Source organism: Rhipicephalus microplus, unplaced genomic scaffold (genome assembly GCF_043290135.1).
Source record: "Rhipicephalus microplus isolate Deutch F79 unplaced genomic scaffold, USDA_Rmic scaffold_25, whole genome shotgun sequence".
NCBI classification, from domain to species: domain Eukaryota; kingdom Metazoa; phylum Arthropoda; class Arachnida; order Ixodida; family Ixodidae; genus Rhipicephalus; species Rhipicephalus microplus.
In genome coordinates this window covers 3,531,729-3,553,260 of record NW_027464598.1, presented here as the reverse complement: position 1 = coordinate 3,553,260, position 21,532 = coordinate 3,531,729, and the positions used below count along the sequence as shown (strand labels likewise).

General features: G+C 44.1%; 1 long non-coding RNA gene across 1 annotated transcript in view; it reads left to right on the top strand.

The window, feature by feature from the left end:
* Positions 1–265: 265 nt before the first annotated feature.
* LOC142786546 (uncharacterized) overlaps positions 266–21,532 on the top strand; it is a 40,467-nt gene continuing 19,200 nt past the window's right edge. The window contains exon 1 of the long non-coding RNA XR_012889085.1: positions 266–522. This is a non-coding gene — a long non-coding RNA (uncharacterized LOC142786546). The remainder of the gene's footprint in view (positions 523–21,532) is intronic.

Here is a 21,532-nt window from a genome sequence, read left to right as displayed (position 1 = left end):
TACACGCAATTAGCGAACCATGAGGCGCAATAAAATCATGTAAATATAAAGGTTAGTAAATGGTCAGCAATTAAAAAAGCTCTCAATTTCGTGCCATGCAGGGAAAAGGCACGACATTTCTACCGCTTCTGGTTGTGACGTCATATTTCATTTTGTTATTGTTAGTTGTCTTCTCTACACGTAGATGGCGATGGTGGTGAGCCGGTAACTGCTAGATATATGGGCTTCTCTGGAAGTTACGCTACCAGTTTACATATACCTTAAGTTGGATCGCGCTCAGCTGCCACGCTCGGTTGGCGTGCCAAGCATGAATACGGCAAAGATAAGACATGGGAAGTGGCGTGCAGTGAACGGAAGCCGCAGTAGGCTTGGTGAATCAGGCAAAACATGCACGAGACGAAGATGGCAAAGTCGTGGCATCACATGTATTGCGCGGCTCGGAGGTGTGTTCGGAGGTGATTGCGCGGCTCGGAGGTGATTTTTTGTTCTGCCAAGGCCTTCGAGTATTCGTACTGAAAATGGGTGAGCACAAGTTCTTTAATCCGTTAGGTATTAATTTTGCATGAGTGCATCAGTGAACTCAGTTTTCTGCAAGGCTGACTGGACTGACAGAATCACAAAGTAGACCAATTTGTAAGGACGAGAGCCTACTTGCTGCTCACACAGTAAATGTTTCATGAAATGTTTGAACGCGTATTGAATCGGCTACAGAGTTTGTTCATACTTCACTTTTGGCATATTGGTCAAGCGTTGTGAAGCAAGTGTAGCATTCTTGTTGTTCATGGAAAGGCCTACAGCCAGCTTGAAACACTGCGGGCCTCTTTTTCTAATAGCGTCAATAAAATAAACGTAATAAACCCACTGGTACTTCGAAAAATAGTTGAACAGGGAATGCACCGGAGCCAACGTTGTGAAATGTGGGCATTTCTTTCTTAAGCAAAAAATGTTCCGCCTTGAACAATCTCGCCTTGCCGAAAACAAGTCAGCTTTCAGAAACACATTTCTCCAGCGGCAATTGCAGCTTACCTGTTTCTCGTGGCTTCACGTCTCTATCTTCCCCTGAACTTCGGCCTTGTTTGGTACTCCAGATGTGAAATAAATTATATTGGCTGACATAAAATACATGATTCAGCCAAGTACGACACAACCTACTCGTCTATAGTATCAATTATTGAACGAGTTCTGATATTCTTGAATAATTGTTTTCTCATTATGTGCATATTTCTGTTGGGAAAAAACACAGTTTTTGCAGATTTATTGTTCACGTTCGTGCATGTCTGTCTTAGTGCGGCTCGTGTGATTAAAGAAAACTTTAGTTTTACTTCTTCTGACCGAGTTTCGCCTTACTTACAAATCAGTCAGCTTTTCTTAGTCCTCTTCACAAGACGCGAGCAACATTTAAAAATATTTAAATTTAACGAATGGCAGCGTTGCCCAAGTGGCCTTGGAGAAGACGTTCAAGAGAGCATGAACAGATTCAGCTTGCTGGAAAAGAGGAAAAGGAGAGTTTTAACGAGAACCCCTCTGCGCATGTAGACAGGCCCACTAGCTGCGGCAAAGTCGTTGTGCCGTGAATAAAGTTCTTTTTTTTTCCTCTCACTGCCTCTGCGTTAAAGAAAAGCTAGTTTTATGAATTCAATTCTAGTAAAAAAAACAAATAAGGGGAAAATTACAGCGGTGAGAAAAAAAGACGAAGAAGAAAAAGCGAGAAAAAAAGAAACTAAATGCCACTCGCGTCTCACAACTACCCAAAAGGAAAATATTTTGTGACATCTTAAAATTTTGGCAGCAATTGATCCTGCAGGCGATTGTTTGCGCTGATACTTGCGAAGGCAGGGTTCCTTGATGACGTGACCTATTCGTCTTCTGGTGTGACTTGCAGAAATATAAGTTGATCGATTGTCATAATACAGTAGCTGGGTGTCTGTATTTCGTGTGCAGCAGAAAAGTGGAAAGAGTAACGATGTCAAATTAAGAATAAAAGAACGAAACAATGCGCATGGCACAAAGGTGCCTTAAATCTTTAAAAAAAACCACCTAATACACCAACGTTAAGCAACGTGAAGGCAAAATTATACTCGCACTATCACTTGCTACTGTACAAAAACGCATGGTACTACTAACCGCATGCAACTGAGAAATTGATCGAAACGTTATTGGATTCCTTTGTTATTTATTAGTTTTTTTAAGGCGAAGCCCCTTATAGCGGCACCCATTCGTTCTTTGTAGTCGTAGTAGTAGTCGTAGTGTGTAACCAGTCTTACATTTTGACCTCTAAGGTGGTGCCGGTGAGAGATTTCTTCTGTGCGTTGTTGAACAATAAAAAATTCACAGCGTTCGCGTTAACTAAAAGCCGAATTTTCCTGTCTCTCATTCCCCCTTAGCAGTCACTAGCATGTACAATAAGCACTATCTGACAAGAAAGGGTTGCTACGTTATACCCGCTGGGCGTAACCTTCTTGGTTTTAGAAAGGTTTAGCAAGCGTTGGGCCGCAATGCCATGAATACAGTGAACTAGTATATACCATGAACTCGAGGTGGTTAAAGATGGGAAGTTGACACGGAGCGCAAGCCGTAAGAAAGTATGCGTGTGCCTCCTCTCATTCAGTCCTTGGAATGTCCGCTGGATGGCGGAAATTCCAAGGACTATATATATATATGATGAAAAGATGCGAGATGGTGTTACTTGGAGTGTTGAATAGATGGACGAACCGACATACACACAGATGCATCGACGGACTCACGGATGGCTGCACCGACGAATGGACGCATGGACGAACGCAGGGACGGACGCACAGATGAACGTGCGGATGCACGAACAGACGCATGCGAGGACGGGCGAATGAACGCACGGACGGTCACACAGACGGACGCATGGATGGACGGAAGCTAGAACAAATGGACAGACGGATGTTTCGCCCCACTCTCCATCATTCACTCCGTGGATATGCTGCCATTTTTTACCACAAAAAAAGGCAATTAATTTTTTAAAATTTCATTGAGTATGTCTAGTTTCACCTTACAGCATTTGCAATGAATTATTCTGCGTTTTAATACATAAAACTACATTACTAACACGACTATTGATTGATTGATTGATTGATTGATTAATTGATTATTGATATGTGAGCTGTCACGTTCGAAAACCACTATATGATTATGAGCGACGCGGTAGTGAAGGGCTCCGGAAATTTCGACCACCTGGGGTGATTAACGCGCACCTAAATCTGAGCACGCGGGCCTACAGCATTTTCGCCTCCGTAAAAAATACAGCCGCCACAGCCGGGATTCAATCCCGCCCCCTGCGGGTCAGCCGCCAAGTGCCTTAGCTACTAGACCAACGCGGTGGGGCTAACGTCACTATAGTTTGCTCGCTGTGTCAACATGATTTTTGTATTCTTATGGTATAGGCCGTCGTTATTTTATTCTGAATTGATTGCGAATACTCCTTAGACAGAAGCCCGCGAGCGAATACGGATTACAAATCACTAAATTGTATGAATACAGTGAGTGATTCGCACTCAAATTTGCCCGAACATCTTGAAAACCAGGTTACAAAGCGGAATCAGCACAAAACGTCTTAAAACTTGTAATCAAATCGTTAGGTGAAGCTTGTAAGCTCTCCTCTTGGGCTGTTGTTTCTCGATGTCACTAAGTTTCAAGCCGCAATTGTAGCGACTGCGCCTTTATAAGCTCTCTCAAAACTTAACTCTCATCGTTAACAAACTACTCATTTGTTTGCCTTACAGGCCGAAAACATTACGATGAAATTGAGCATGGTTTTTTGGGACGTTAAACCCCACAAATCAATCAAATTGAGCGTGGTTGCCCGGATAAGAGAGGAAAAGCTGAAACAGGCGTTATTTTCTCAACGGTATAAATAAATGCAGTGCGTGAGGAGCAAGCCATTAGCCTGGCATGCTTAATACTGGTTGTTCTGCGTCTCGTGTGTGAAATAAAACATGACGATGGAAATGACGTTAGAACGGCAATGGAAGGTTATTGTTAGCAAGCAGCGGTACGTCTGTAAGAATAAATCAAGCTTTTCGACAGAAAAGTACCATTGCTTTCGCTCTTCTGGATAAAGTGCAATCGTGGATGACGGGATAGGCAGGGGTAGACGCTGCTAGCGAAACAAGCATTCAAGACAACTCTGTGTAAAGTTTATAACCTGACCCGAGCCCTAGAAGACTCATCAGCCGAGGGGCATTTTATAGCCCAGATGCAGTGAGAATTACAAGAAGAGAAAAAATCAATAATTCAATAAATGAAAGTGACAGAAAACAACCTGTAGAAACTGAAGAAGCTCAGCGTACTCAGCTGCTCGTTTGGGAACGGAACCCCATCCAAGCTGCATCTGTATGCAGCCATTAGTGAGTGGTTGATTGAAACAGGAAAGAAATGCAGCCACCCTATAAACATGTTCATGTTTCTAAAAGTGTGGTACTTCGAGTAAAAACGATGGTACTGTTGCGTCCTACCAAGATGATAGCATACGCCGCGTATCAACTCATTTTTTAACATCCTTTTTTTCTTCTGTATGCTTACCTCCTATTTTCCTAGCTCGCTTTGTAATAACTGAAGCTCAATGGTAGGACGTAAGAGTGCAAAAATGTTTCTTCTGTTCACATCATCGACACTACTGTTGTAGTCACGTGAGGGACAGCTGGGTATGCTCCTCAGAGCCATGTCCAGTGCTCAATTTTTGAAGGGATAGTACTTCCCGCATATAACTCTCGTTTTTGTCTTATTTTCTGAAATGTCCAGAAAACCGTCACTTATTTCGGCGAAACGAGCTATTTAATGCTATATCGTGTCGAAAGTGGACCACGAGAATGTGTGGGGTTTAGCCTGCTTGTCTGATTTTTAAAATATTTACCTTCGTAAATTTATTGTCGCGTAGTCATAATAATGACGAAAAGAGCAGTCGCCAAATTCAAGGTTAAACTCCTTATTTGGGCGACCCTCTCTTGAAAGAAAAAGTAAAACTACACCAATACACACTGAACACGCATAGCGGTGGAGAGAGCGTCGGCAGTCGATAAACTGATCTGCGCTTAGGAACGTCAGTACTTATGCATGCGGACTCAAATGTTGTAGCGTTTGTATTAGCGTGGACGAAAACTTTTAAAAAAACGTTATCACTCTCTTCCTGTGCGTAATCTTCACAAATGAGCGCAGTCAACCGTGAACCATTTCTTTTTTTTATTGATATGATATATAAGGAGATGCTTGCGCATCATTATGGCACCGACTACTCTTTAGCTATGGAGTGAAGCTTGAACACGTATCTTGGATTAAAACATACAAAGCAGGGCATGGAAAATAGAACACTCGGGCTCAGATATGCAAATACACACGTATACGCACATATCACAACATAATGATAAGGAAATGTTCGAAAGTCAACGGATGAAGTCTCTGATAATGTCCCTCGTTAATATTCGGTCCACCCAGCACAAAACAGCAGAACACACGTCTGGCCGTTATGAAGATGTATTCGCTCGTGCGTACATAATAGTCGACACGTCATTCACTTCGTAACCCACACGTGATGGGTGTCACATGATACTGCACATAATAAGTACATGTGTTATTCAAAGGAAAGTTCGGTATTTCTTAGTACTTGTCAGCGATTCCACTGTCTTGTAAAAACCGTCTTAATGCTTTTAAAGCGTGCGATTGTAAAACTCCAGATCGCCACGGGCCCAGAAGTTTCTTCATGCTTAAAGGTCCGCGGTCTAATGCCAACAGTTCAAATTTAAGACGGCGTCTTGGCGTGTCATGCTGTGGGCAGTCTATGAGAAGGTGACATACGTCTTCACCTATAAATCTACATTCGCATTTCGGAGTTTCAGCTCTGCCAATTTTGTGCAAAAAAATGTTTTGTGTATGCGGTGGCTATCCTCAATCAGTGAATTAGAGTTTCAATACATCTATCTAATGCCAGCGTAATTTTGAATTCAATAAATGAATCGATGTGATATAAATCGCAGTTCTTTGTACTTTGGTCAAACCAAGCAGTTTCGCTCATTCGAAAGTTGTAGTCTTTATATTACTAAGATATTCATTTTTCGATATTTGTAAAGAAACAGTAACGTCTTTACGATGTGCTTGTCGTGCTGCTTCATCGGCAGCTGTGTTTCCAGGAATGTTGCAATGGCCAGGTATGCACTGGAGTTTGATTTCATGTTACGCCTTGTTTGCTTTGGTGAGCTCTTTGAGAGTTTCGTATGTCATACTATCACTTATTACTGTCGTGTTTGTAGTGAAGAGTGATCTTAATGAGGCCTGTGAGTCACTGAAAAGTACCCGTTTTCTAGCGTCTGCTGCCGAGTTTATATACTTTATATCCCACAGAATAGCGAAGGCTCGCACAGAAGCGAAGGCTCACACAGAAGAGTGAAGGCTCACACAGAATAGCTCAGCTGTAGTAGATGACGTCATGCAACATAGTTTAAACGATTCCTGAATGTTGAGCTTTGGTATAATAAATGCCGATGTTGAAGACGTTGTAATACTTGAGCCATCTGTGTATATGTGTACGTATTAATATCTGATAAAGCGCTAGTTGTTGAGCAGCTTGGATGAACATGTCTCTCTTTCTGATAATGCCATCCACTGAGAAATTAATGCTTGGTATTGCAAGCAGCAATGGAGGAAAATTCATTTGAAAACTCCGACATCCATTTATTGGTAATATATCTACTTTACTCTGTATATCTTTATGAGTTTTACTTTTATCATTTCGTAAAATCTCCAGTGCCAATGGGTGGTCCTTGTGCTGCGTCTGTAAGCGAAAAAACTGGCGGCATGTTTCGATAGTCCTCATGACTAGAAAGGGTGGTTGTCGAGTCTCTGCTATGACAAGGCTGCTGGAAGTCGCTCGTGGAATACCTATGAAGACGCGCAGTCCCCTAGCTAATAGTCTTTGAAGTCGCTCCTCTGAAGTGCACGAAAGGCCATGTAAGAGTGTTGCAGAATATGGAACTTTTTGTCGTATTGAAGCATTATGAGCTTCGAGCATGGATGATACAGATCCACCCCATTATGTTCCAGCATTTCTGCGGAGTATATTCACTAGCGTATTTACCTCGTTTTCGAGTTTCTTTGTGTGAGGTGCTCATGATAGCTGCCTATTAAGTATTACTCCGAGAAACCGATGCTGTGTCACAATCATTAGTGGTTCTCCTTCTGAATTGAGATTGAAGTTTTTTAACTTCTTACGGGTGAAAGGCAATACAGCTGTCTTTGCGTGCGATAAGCTCAGTCATCTTTCTTTTAAAAACTTGTTGATAATGTTTAGGTCGTCTTCCAATGTTATCTGGATTAACCGTATGTCCATGCCAGATGCCCAAATGCACACATCATCTGCACATAAGGAGCATTTCAACCTGGAAGGCAGTCTTTTGGCTAAATCAGCCATAACACAGTTGAAAAGAAAAGAGCTGAGTACGCTTCCTTGCGGCACTCCCTGTCTGACGTCGTGTTCCACACTTTTTCCTTTGCTCGCCTGAATGAATATTTTGCGACCTGATAAAAATTTAGATACCCACCACAAAGTCCTGCCGGACAGTCTCAGTTCCAATATTCTCAGCAGAACATGATTGTGACTGACGGTGTCAAATGCCTTTTTGATGTCTAAGAACACTGCGATCGTAAAACTACCAAAGGCGCGTTCATGCTCCTCATACGTTACTATGACCAGTATTGCATTCATTGTGCATCTCTGTTTCCTAAAACCTGTTAAGTAGTTGGAGAATACACCAGTTCTGTTGCACCACCATTGAAAACGCGCATCAATAATTTTTTTCCATTAGCTTGCATAGACAGCTTGTCAGACTAGTTTGGTGGAAGGTTTCAAGGTTCAGTAACGTATGCTGTCGGGCTAGTTGGTGTGTAACTGTGCAAAACATCGTTGGCGCAAACTTAAAAAACGAAAGAAGAGACTCGTAAAAGCGCACACTCGCAACTGACTTTTATTGAACTGAAGCTCGTCTTATAAGGTGCAAGAGCGCCTTTGCTGGTTTTAAGATCGGAATGATGCAAGCAGACTTCCAAGGCTCGGGTACAATTTCTTGCATCCATAGATTATTGTAAATATCTAAGACAATAGCTGTGCCTGTGGACGAAGGTTTTTTAGCATATTGTACGTAATGGCGTCCGGTCCAGAGGCCAAATTTTGACATCATGCTATAGCACAATGCAGCTCCCTTAACGTAAATACAGGGTCTAGTTGAGGATGCTGGGCCCAAAAGCAAGCATCAATTTCTGGCTGGCTAACGTGACAGAATTATCAAATAAGGCACATTGTGAGGCGGCGATCCTACTGATAAGTTGACAAACTTCATCTGCTACCACAACTTCCGGTTTGTCCAAGGCTACAGCAAGAGCACGAAATGGGAAGCTCTGTGATACAGGGCCACTAAGTGCTCGAATTACAAGCCAAATTCTTGGAACAGGTGTGTGGGGAGAGAGCGTGCTACAAAAATCACGCCAGCGTCGTTTACCTAAATTTTCTAGCCGTCTGCGCATTACACTGTGGATTTTCTGTGCATTTTTGTATGCTTCTAAACTTCCGCTGCGTCGATATGCCCTTTCTGAACGGCGTCTGATGGCTCTTAGATGTTCATACTCTCCGTCGACTGCAGCATAGTCTTTTGGAATCGGGACTTTCTTTGTACTTTTTTTTGCAATATCTTGCAGAAATTCAGTAAAGCTTTCAACTGTCGTGAGCTCACTATTTTGGTTTGTTAGGTGGTACCGACAAGCTTTCCAGTTCGTCAGTTTGCTGTAGCGTCTGATGTCGTCATTTCGCAAGCATGGGTAATTTATAAGAATGGCGAAATGGTCACTCCCACGTGTTTCTACATCCGTTGTCCATCCCACACAATTCACTAGATCTTGGGAACACATAGTGACATCGATGAAACTCGAGTAATTATGCTTTTGGAGAAAAGTTGGGGAGCCGTCATTTAAAATTGTCAAATTGCATTTGCCTGCAGCACACTCAACAATGTTCCCACGTGCATCACATCGATCACTACCCCAGATTATGTTGGGCGCATTAAAGTCTCCGCATATAAACTTATATGAATTAGAAATATTGAAGATATTTGTTAGCTCTTACACCGAAATGAGGCTTGAAGGTTGTAGATAAAATTTGATCAGTGTTACGCAGTGCTCACCAAAGGATACTTTGCAAGCGACGAATTCCTGGAAGTCCGAATCACTTCAGTGAACTTGGTGAGAACGTAGGTTCTTTCTGACGGACAAATGCACTCTGCTAGGACCACTTCAACGAGATGACTTATATATCACGCAGTTGGAGAGCTGGACACCATCATTCATTCCTGCCTCTTGGTTGCAAAGTATTGGAAAGTTATATTGCAAAAGGAGTTTGCGGAAGTTAGCACACTTCCTTCGAAGACTATTGGCATTCCACTGGTATATGGAGACATCTTTATAGCGCTTATTAATAAGTTACTTGCCACAGGTTTGACCCAGATTGTTGGCACAATAGTGCTCCCAGAGGCAGCAGGGCTTTTCTGGCAGGTTGTTTGCTTCCGGTAGAACAGACAAGATTGCCTTAAGAGCTACGAAAAGCATTGGTAAAAAGTAATGCATGACTAATTCAGAGGCACGGTTCCCATTGAATGGTCAAGTTTCTGAGGCCTGTTGAGAACGACGTGACGTTTCGATGTCGTAGTTGGGGCGATTTATTGATCGATTGATTGATATGCGGGGTTTAACGTTCCAAAAGCACCATATGATTATGAGAGACGCCGTAGTGGAGGGCTCCCGAAATTTCGACTACCGGGGGTTTTTTAACGTGCACCCAAATCTGAGCACATAGGCCTACAACATTTCCGCCTCCATCGGAAATGCAGCCGCCGCAGCCGTAATTCGATCCCGCGACCTGCGGGTCAGCAGCTGTGTACCTTATCCACTAGATTATCGCGGTGGGGCTGTAGTTGGGGCGAACACTGGCGCTGTCGGTTCTACTACTTTGCGGCTGAGGTCACGTGGGTGTTCGCAGCTTTGACGCGTAAGTTGGGTTTCTTGAATGTACTTTTTGTGAGTGGTCTCTCGGGTGTGTTCCTGGCGGTTCTATTGGTGGTTCTCTTGGCGTGTTTTTCGGCTGTTGTTGTGGTGTGCGCTGAGGTAGATCACGTACAGGATGAACAATCTCAAGGTTTGTAGAGGGTTCATTGAGGCACGGTTTTCTTGCATAGATAGGCTCATGCCGATGCATTTTTGCAGCCGCTTTACTTTGCGGGCAGCCTGAATATGAGGCAGCGTGATTACCTACACAGTTTGCACACTTAGGCTGGAGAACTGACTTGCACTCATTATGGTGGTGTTCTTCTGAGCAGACATTACACCGGTGGCGTGTGTTACGGCAACGTTTCGCCATGTGTCCAAATCGCTGGCAGTTATAGCACCGAAGTGCTGGACCAAGATATTCTTGCACTGGGCGACTAGTGAATCCTAAGTAGATTCTTCGTAGAATCGGGCGGTCATCTCGAAAAGTCAGAATCACTGAATGAAGTGAACGCGACGTTACTCCTCCATCTTCCTGGCGGTAGTATTTGATTTGTCGTCGCACCGATATAACCCTAGCATATCTCAACTACTCTAGGAGTTGTTTATCTGAATACTGCAGAGGAACATGTTTTACTTTCCCAACGTTCCGAGTGTATGAGTCTGCGATGAAATGCTTGACTTCCAGGCCGCTTACATTTGAAAGCTTCAGAAGACGCTTGGCTAAAGCTAATGAAGCAGCGCTGACACTGCAGCTTTCATCTCAGGTCGTTCTGAATGACTGCACTTTTTCTTTAGCAGCAGAAACTACTTCAGCTGACACTCGATTGGGATTCAGTTTCCAGAAGCTAGCACCTTCAGCTGATGGACATAAGGCGACTGGAATGCCCTCTGCTCGTTTGTTCTTATAGGCAACCAGCGTAAATGGTTTATCTTAGTCCTTGTCTTCATCACTTAAGTAATAAATTGACGTTTTATCGTCGAAAAGATTAGCTTTTAAGCGGAGCTTCTTGCTCGCAGCTTTATCGTCTTCCGTTGCTGCTGTGCTCGCTGGAGCCATTCCGTGGTTGTGAGTGAGCAAACGGGCCGGCTTTATGATGTTTGGGCACGCCTGTAAGCCCCCAGGCTTTTTATTGTGTCCTGCAGTACTACACATGTGGGTTAACTCGCTTGGACGAGCATAAGGCTCATGGCGATGACTACCAACCACCGTAGTTGTCATGTACTAGCCAAGCCTTTGATAAAGGAACCTCGTATCTGTAAGGCGCTGAGCCCTCGAAGTCTTCACCCGACGTCCTATTGGTACACCGGGGAGAAATGGATGTCAGCGTAATAGTCCAAGAAAAGAGCACAAATTGAACACTGCACAAAAAGAGCGACCAAACAGAACCATTTCAAGCATTGCAGCACTCCTTCCGCCGAGCATTTTAAGTTTTAGGGGGGGCGTAACTCAATCAAACGCATCAAAATAAAACACTAATCACGTGAGGCAACATCTTGTAATATAAGGGGACTAGCCACACATGAAGTGAGCTTCCGATGAGATATTTTATTTTGAAAAAACCAGCCCAGTATGCCGATTAGCACTAGCCAGGTAACACAAACGCAAGACAAGAGATACTGACTAAATGAAAGAAGCTCTCGGAAGAATTAAGTTCACAATCAAGAAGCAGGGTGCTCTACTATGCCTTAATGGTCATTTTCCTTTCCGCAAACGTGCTCTTGCGTCTCCGTGAAAGGAAACGCCACCAGTCATCTTAACCTAATTAACAAGAAAATGACAAAAGTGAGACTGTAGAAATGCCAGGAAAATAGCAAATCTATAAAGATAAAAAATTAAGAAAATGTGCACTAAACAATTGATTGCAGCTAGTTGGGTCGTTGTACGTTCCTTGTCCGGAGATATACAGTGTGGGCTTCCGCTGCTTTGTGAAACAATTGTCGCGTATACAGAAACCAAAAGAAAAAAAGGAACGTTATGGTGTGTGGGCTCCCAGTGTAGTATAGTAATTAGGGCACACATGAAGCCCCAGCCCAAGCTAGCAATAAGCCCGAGGGAATTAGAATACCTCTGTTGTTCAAGTGTGCGCCTAGCGATAAAGATTGAAATTTTTAATGAAGTCACTGAGGAAAGAAATAATAGAGATAGAAAGAAAGAAAAGACAAGGTTTTTTTTATTACGGTTGCTTTGGGAAGTTGGTTTTGAGATAACTTAATCGTGCGAACTGACAGAGCATGGTACTGCAATCACTAAGTCTTTTAAAGGTGAGGGAAAACACGCGGCAATTTGCTGACAGCGCGTCTCCTTTAGTGCTGGGTGCGAATTCGGTACGTGTACCTGTAATATTTAATTTGCATAATAACCCCCTCAGATGAAATTCACATCACCAAGGTGCTCATACGTGTCGTTGTCGTTAACGACAAGGAGCATCGATCGAGGGGAGGGCTCGTATTCGCTGCATGCAACCATTCGACCTTAACACACCTTGACGCCATCGGAAATATACGGGAAGGTATTGAATGGTTCCAATTTAGATGCCGCCATGAAATTCACTTATTGCGATGTAAAAGCCTGATATGAGACCTTGAAGTAGCTTTAACCAAAATGTGGATAGATTTGACTGGCGCGAGAAGGCGGGTAGTGTCGAAGGGGTTCATACTCCCGATTTTTTTCATATTTAAATGTTTACATCTATTTATATACGCGCTACTAACATATATCAAGAGCTATTAGCACGCAATTAATATAACGTTTCGCTACGCCCGTTTTATTTCCAGACGTCTTAAACCAGGTAGTTTCCTTCATTAGGGGGATCTGCAACAGAGGTGAATGGGCAAGAAGCTTCTTCGTCAGTGGTTAGGTTGTTGGCTGTATTGGCTAATTCTTCGTAGTCAATAAATTATGAGCTGGGGGCGGTCGGGGATGGCTTGATTCCTCCCGGAATACTTCAGCCTTCATTTTACCTGCTGTGCATAGATCTCGACAGAATTTTCCCAGTCGGAAAATCCGTCAGAGAACTCCTAATGGGCCATCAGGAATCCTTGAACGTCGATCAGGAATCTTTAACTGAGTCATAGTCAGAGTGCTGTTGCAGTTAGGATCACTGCCCGTGGTCATGCAGCTCGGTCAAGGATGGCTGACCGTAGCCTTTCGGCGCGGTCACGGTCGCTGCCTGCAGTCATGCACCACGGTTAGGTTTGCTGCCCGTAGTCATGCAGTGTGGTCAGGATCGCTGCCCGTACCCATACAGCACGGTAAATGTTAACTGACGGTAGCCTTCGCCCCGGTCAGGGCGGCTGCCCGTGGTCAAGCACACAGTCAAGAATGGCTGTCTCGTGATTCGGCCAGCTTAAGTGTCTGCACGCAAAGGCAGATCAACTTGCCCGGGAGCTCTCAATCAGGAGGTGTTGCTACATGATCAGTGACGTACCTAGGTGTATACATGTATACCACGTCTGTTCCTCCCCCACCCCTCCTTGCGAATTTTCGTTTGCCATATGGCATATTCAGCTAGCGCGCAATATGGGTACATTGCGCCCCAACTGCCCCAAATTTAAATCAAGGTGGTGCAACCCCCCCCCCCCCAGGCCCGGAAGAAAGTTTTGTGTATACGCTCCCTGATCGAAGTTCCTGTTGCACCGTGATGCGCCTATATTCTCAAGCTCATTTTAAATTACATCCCGTTGTATATATATTGTCTATAAAATTCATTTTTGCCACATACGTTAGCAGTGCCGCGCGACGGACGATATCGATCCGTAGCACGCATTCAGGCTTTGTGCCAATCGAAGACGGACGACCGAGAAACTGCGATCGTGTGTAGCTCAACAAACTGGCTCAGAGTTGCATTCGCCGTAGAGCCAAAATGACAATTTGGAGCATAAAGGAGCAGATTTCATGACGCGCCCGCTCCCGCATTTGTCGCATATACCATGCAATTTATTCTTCTGAAGCTCAAACATCCGCCACGAACAATTTAATGGGCCTTCGCTACCAGCGGCATTTAGCAAAAGAATATATGCGTTCAATTTATATATGATGATGATGATTTGTGGGGTTTAACGTCCCAAAACCACCATATGATTATGAGAGACGCCGTAGTGGAGGGCTCCGGAAATTTTGACCACCTGGGGTTCTTTAACGTGCACCCAAATCTGAGCACACGGGCCTCGACATTTCCGCCTCCATCGGAAATGCAGCCGCCACAGCCGGGATTTGAACCCGCGACCTGCGGGTCAGCAGCCGAGTACCTTAGCCACTAGACCACCGTGGCGGGGCCATTCAATTTATATAACTGTTTCAGTGACAGCGTGTTAACAAAAAAGATTGCCCGCAGCTTCTCTCGGGGGAACACTGAGGAGGATGCGGAGCATATAATTGGTTAACGGGGTGTTAAAGTGCAACTTACTTGGGTCGATGGCTAAATTGGTTAACGTGGTTGTGAAATGGGGTGTTAAATTGCGACTTACTTGGGTCGATGGCTAAATTGGTTAACGTGGTTGTAGGAGGGGGTGTTAAATGGGTGAACGTACACACGTATGCGAAAGGGTGGCGCTGGTCGAAGGGACGTCGATCATTTTGTTTGTGGATTCGTTGGCATTCATTTCACCGCGACCTTGGACGTTGACGCGCCGTACAAACCAACCGACGAGCGGTAACTGAGCGAGCGAGCGCCGACCTTGAGTATATATACAGCGCGACGGCGCATGCACTGTCAGCTGTTGAATGTTCTCGAAGCGCGACGCCACATGCGCGTCCACTGGAGAATCAGGAGAATTGTAGAATGTTCTCGAAGGGGAGAAGCGCGCGTGGCACAGATGGTGGGTGACGGTGCATGCGCGCGTCAGCTGTCGAATGTTCGAGAAGGGGGAGAAGCGCAACGGCGCATGCGCGCGCGTCAGCTGCCGATGTTCTCGAAGCGCGACGACGCATGCGCGCGCGTCAGCTGCCGATGTTCTCGAAGCATGACGGCACATGCGCGCTACATTATACACCTAGCGAATGTTCGTGAAGAGGAGAAGCGCACGCGGTGTGTAGAGGAGGAAGGGTGCACAGATGGTGGAGGAGTAAAGCGCGCGCGGTGTGTAGAGGAGGAAGGGATGCACAGATGGTGGAAGGAGGAGGAGGAAGCTTGCGGACGGCGCCGCACTACAAGGCTCGAGTATTAGATGCTCCGCATCTAAAATGTGTACGAAAAAAAGAGCCTCGAGCACGGCCGCGTCACCATTCCGCGGTAAAGTCCTCGGTGGCGGAAAACGCTAGTGGCTTGAAGATGACGAAGTGGCGCCTTCGCTATAGCGTCGTGCTGTGACACGAATGGGCCTGCTATGTTGCCTATTCGATGGCTCACTGTCTGACATCCCCTTATCGTCGGCACAATAAGCGCTTGTTTCTCTACTCACGAAGTCCTCCGCCATCCCAGCCGCCTTTCGTCCCATGAGTGTTCATGCACCTCCCCCTCGCACAAGCGAATACTTGATATATTTCTGCTCTCTGCATTTGTCGAGTTACTCGTGGTGGCTTTGTATAATGACCCTACTTCTCTTTTAGATGCGGAAGCATCTTATACTCGCGCCTTGTAGTGCGCCATCCGCACCGCTTCTCGAACATTCGACAGCTGACGCGCGCGCATGCGCCGTCGTGCCGTCGCCCACTCTTCCACCATCTGTGCATCCCTTCCTCCTCTACACACCGCGCGCGCTTCACTCCTCCACCATCTGTGCACCCTTCCTCCTCTACACACCGCGTTCGACATCTACAATTCTCCTGATTCTCCAGTGGACGCGCATGTGGCGTCGCGCTTCGAGAACATTCAACAGCTGACAGTGCATGCGCCGTCGCGCTGTATATATACTCAAGGTCGGCGCTCGCTCGCTCAGTTGCCGCTCGTCGGTTGGTTTGTACGGCGCGTCGACGTCCAAGGTCGCGTGAAATGAATTCCAACGAATCCACAAACACAATGATCGACGTCCCTTCGACCAGCGCCGCCCTTTCGCATACGTGTGTACGTGTTCACTCATTTAACACCCCCTCCTACAACCACGTTAACCAATTTAGCCATCGACCCAAGTAAGTCGCAATTTAACACCCCATTTCATAACCACGTTAACCAATTTAGCCATGGACCCAAGTAAGTCGCACTTCAACACCCCGTTAACCCGGGGTGTTGAATATGCTCCGCATCCTCCTCAGTGTTCCCCCGAGGGAAGCTGCGGGCAATTTTTTATTCCTGTACGTGTATTAGTCCTCCCTCTTCTCGCGCCCCCCCCCCCCTTTTTCTCGTGCCCCTCTTCCTTGCCCTCCGGTGACGCGGGCCAGCAAGTCTACGCACACGATTAAAGGAATTTCCTTTCTGTCTATCCTCGCATGTCACCCGAGGGTTCATATTGTTGTGCAAATAAAATGCATGATAGAGTTAAAAGGAGACTGACTATGAAAAAGGATTAATACAAAAAAGATGTCCTGGCTCCCCTGACGAAAGCCTTAATTGTTCACAATTAAAGTGAGGACGAATGAAGCGATGTTTATGAGGGCTTTAAATTGTGAGGAAACAGCGGGTGCAGATAAAAGGGAGCTATATAGGACACCATCATTTTGGGTAAATGCTGTCATTTGAATCAGGATAGATTCTAATTAAGTGATGCCATGAACACAGCTTATTTTTATTTCTCCAAGATCCCGTGGTTATCAATCAATTTGATCGCTCAAGTTGTCAGTGTGCTGTGCCAAGGCATTCGAAGAGACTTTTTTCTTGTAGACGTCATTGACATGCTGTTTCTGTTGAAAATTTCCCCGTCTCGACAATATATACACAATCACATGCTAGCCCTTACACGGGATCCGGTAAGTGACACCGAAAAACTTTCCATTTGGTAGCCTCTCTTTTACATTATACCCAACTGATGATGTAGTGTCTGTGTAAGAACATAAGCTACTTGGATGGGGTAATGGCGTAGAATACGGGCAAAGCCCTCGCTCACATCAGGCACATATGATATAGCGTCACATTTTCATAAGAACACACGGTCACGTATTTGTGGCTGAGACAGCTGGCGTTCCACTGAGTTCAACAAAGAGTTCGGGTAGCACGTGCACTGAGAGATCTCTGTGCACTTGCTATAGGTACGCTGTCCTGCTACTCGACATTGTGCAGATTCAGTTGGTTCTGGCAACAAGTGAGACAATCGGCGATTTCTAGTTTGTCAGGTGCACCAAGTCATAATGCAGGTACCTGCTGGTACCCGCCTCAATTTTATCCTTTTACTTCCGAACCAGACGGGCCTCCCTCAAAGCCTCGACTTAAATTGAAGTTATTAATATTTTATCGATTATTTTTATGAACAGCTATTTCTCATTTCCTGCAATAGAAGAAACGAGAAGCTGTGAGCATGCAGCAGGTCTTGAATATTGCTTAATCTGTAATTATTACTGAACTTGCATGCCTCATGCAGTGATAAATGTATATACACACATGCATACAAGTTACTTGCGTAGTGAAAGAGGTGAAGGGGTTCCACCCCCCCCCCCAATAATTTACAGATATATGTTATGCTGAATCTGTGTGTACAGCATGTAACAAGTCAAATCAAATCTTTCTTTACCCCCCATAGCTTACAGATGGAGGACCACGAAAAAAATCTACCAAGAGGCTATACACTACATCCAAATATACGTAACAATGGCGACAGTTGAAAGTTACATCCATAGGGCTAACAAATAAATTAAGTATAGTAGGTATCAATCAGCAGGTGACACGAGCAATGGGGCCTGTTAAAGCATTCTCTAATTACCTTTCAAGATGCTGTAGAGTGCTAATATGCAAAACAAACATGTTGTGTCCCCTTCAATACATTACAACATGCAAATAGAGCAATCAGAAATATCACCTTTTCTTAGTGTGTCTTTATGTCGGCAGTCATTGTTGTTTTTGCAAGAAAGTTGCACTGTGCTGCACAAGATGAGCAGTGTAGCAAGAACAAGATTGAACCAATGCATGGCTAGGCAGTTCTACTGTGGAGCCATGCATTGTCGTGAAGGACAATGCTTGATGATAACGTTCCTCTTCACCTGTTCTCATTTGTTCATCGCACACTTTCAAGAGCCCCGCTACAGACGGCTGCAGCGGTTGTGGTGATCATGCCACGTTTCCAGAATTCGACCGAGAGAACATCATGTCTATCTGGGAACAAAGTAGCAATAAAAATAAACCATAATGCATACACTGTTTCGATTGGTCTTTTGTTTCTTCAGTATCGAAATGAACCCATTTTCTCTTTGAGACGATTGTGTTCTAGAAGTCTTCGCCATCTTGAAAGCACAGCGAAAAACATTAAGGCAGCACTCATTCTGTGTGTTTTGTGATAGTCAGCCAGGAACATGCTTGCTCAGTTAACAATACTGAAGTTTTTACACTGATATAAAAAGCTAATTATAAAATTTCTGAACACTACTCAATCATTAATGAATATCAGTTGCATTGTACCCATCAAGCAAACAGAAATCAAATGACCGCATGCGCACGTCTTCTTTGAAGGGAGACTCCCTTAACGCATGTTTAAGTGCTGACTGAGTACTCGGAATTGACAATAATAATCTCATGCAATAATGATCTCAGGCTTACTAAAGACACCACACAACACATCTGAACACACTGGATTTTCAGTGTAGCATTCATTTCTAGACCTATCGGACTTTGAAAAAGATTGGCCTCATACATGATCAAATGAGGCAATACTAGCGCAAAAGAAAAAACGAAAAGTTGATCACTAGCTGAACGTAGCACTTTGCAGTGTGAAAGCAAACTGAGAGTACAGGAAAAAAAACAAATGATGCCCAAGTATAATGAATTGGGCTACTTCACCTGCGTTACAATAACATTTCAAGGTTGTGTTTTGTGATCTCACTAAACCTACTACACTTGTAAAGGTCATTTTTTTAACATGCTCTTCATTGCAACCTAGGATTATATCGGCACAACTAGTAATACATCGAGAAACAATCGTATGCTACATGCTCAACATATGCGCTGAGCATTTTAAACAGTCATGGGCACGTTACCAGTAAAAAGCAAGTGTGTTTCAGTTACAGTTACCCAAGTAAAAAAAGTAGCTCTGTTACAGTTACAGTTATCAAGTTTCCAAAAGTAACCTGTGACAGTTACTCTGAAAAGTGATGGCATTACTTTTCCGTTACTGTACTAAATATGTAATACATCTCAAACCAAATAATAGAATTTATTTAATGAAAACATACAAAGCCATGCGCTGGTAGTCAGAATTGCACATGGTAAATTTCTAGACGAAGGAAACCTAAACGATGGCTCTACACAAGCCTTTTTTGTGTACGTCTCATTTTGCTGCACCAACTTATTTCTTCATGCACCATTGATGAAAATTGACTTAATGTGCAATTAATAATAATAAACGTCCTTGGACACTAGAAGTCGAAAGCGTAGTTGGTGCACTGGAACGACAGCATTATCCTAGGGCGTTTATTAGCGATACCCAGAAGCGCATGCGAAGAGGAATGGGGAATGCGTCACGAGTGAAGACAACGTTCTATGTGTTTATTTCTGATGTTCAAGGTGTATCAGACCCTGTTTGGAGGGCTCTACGTCCTCTGGGCTCAAAGCTCTTTTTGGAACTTGTGTTCGTGAATATCTACAAGCATGGTGTGGGGATCGCAACGTGACCTAACATCGTAGGAATGGGCAGGAAAGGATCAACAAATCTGATATTGCTAAAGGAACTCATGCAGCCCGTTCTAGGATGGAGTTTGTAGGAGCACTGCTGGACAACTGGACATAGCTTTGACCTAAGCAATGCGATGAGTTTAGCACGTGAACAAAGTTGGGGAGAGGAAGGAGAGAGAAAACTGCGAGTCAGAGTCAACCTTTTACAATCAGTTGCAAAGAGGTCTTGAAGAATGATTTGCTAATTCACGGTATTTGTGGCTCTCAATCGTATTTCGCTCTGCTGCTTTCTTGCCGCCTGTCAAACAAGATCAGCTCAGAGCCTCGGACGTAGGAGACTAAACTTTGCGTCCTAATAATTCACCGGTACACCAAAAGCAGAGCTAGCAGCTCAAGTGACCAAAAGAATATATACGTGGAAAAAAATAGGTGTGAACTTATTCTTAGTGACCTCCACTCCAAAGCTGCGAGGGGAGCTTTGTTGTGGAAAAGTGAAAGGTGGAGAGTAAATGGTAAAGTATACCTGTAACGCCACTTCCTGTTAGAGTTATTGCATAAAAAGTAACAGTGTTACAGTTAGAAGTTCCTGTAATATAAATGTACCTAGTTACACTTAAAATTTACTGAAAAAAGCAACTAGTTACCGATAACACGTTATTGGTAACTAGTTACTGCCCAAGAGTGATTTTTAGCCAGTTGCCAGGTATTTCAGCTATGTTTCTCCAGTGAAGTCCCAGCAAACACGATGCTCATTACCTCTGTGGTGCGACATTCCCTGAATGATGGTGGTGGTGTTCCATGGTACTGGGCCACAAAAGAAACGTCCTAGTCAGACTGTCTTACACCAGCACCTGAATTTAGCAATGAGAACTCAGGCAAAAATTCTAATGATGACAATAATATAAATTAAAGCTCTGATAGCACCATTATTTCGAGCAGACCTGAGATATTTGCAGCTGTTCAAGCTCTGAAGCTTTGCCCTTATGTCTATCAATATGTATGTTTTTGTGCCTTCATTTTGTCTTTGTGATGTTCGCTGCCATGAGTGGTCATTAGTAAGCATGCTAACCTTCAAATTTCGGACTTCAATGAGCTGCAAAGTCAGGAGCATGGCAGAATCCTGTCTGGTGGGGAAGGTACATTCTAAACAAAAAGAGACACTGAACAGTCTGATTACAATGCGTATGTGAGACACATTCTAGCCAAAAAGATGCGCCATCAACTTGTGACAGTAAAGGACCATTTGCCCAGGAAGCGTCTCTCCAGTGTTGTTTATGGGATACCTTGCGCAGACTGTCATCACAAGAATGATTGGGACAGCACAAGAATAGTTGCTACAGAAAAAAGGACAGCATCATGGCTACATCTGGAATGATTTGTCATACAAACCAATTTTAACATAACTAGTCATAATAAAAACATTAACATAATTATTCATAACAAAAATCTTAACCTGATCTACGCATGCTCTTTGCAACGATCACTAAATTTTATTTTGAGATGCAAAACCCTAACAATTATCATTACTGAGCCCATGGGTACAAACTTGCAGTCTCAAATTGCTACAGCCATAACTGGTCTTTTTCTTTACTATTTGACACTTCACATAGATACGAGACATCACTCTCAGGCAGAAACATACACTGACAGGCTACATCACTGCTCCTACAAAAACAGTGGTTCTGAGCAGCTGGTGGATGATGACACTCTACTATGTGTGATACATCGAACATGACTGGTGTGATCAGCAACCTCTGACAATGAAAATATATGTCACCTAAAACCACATAAATTCT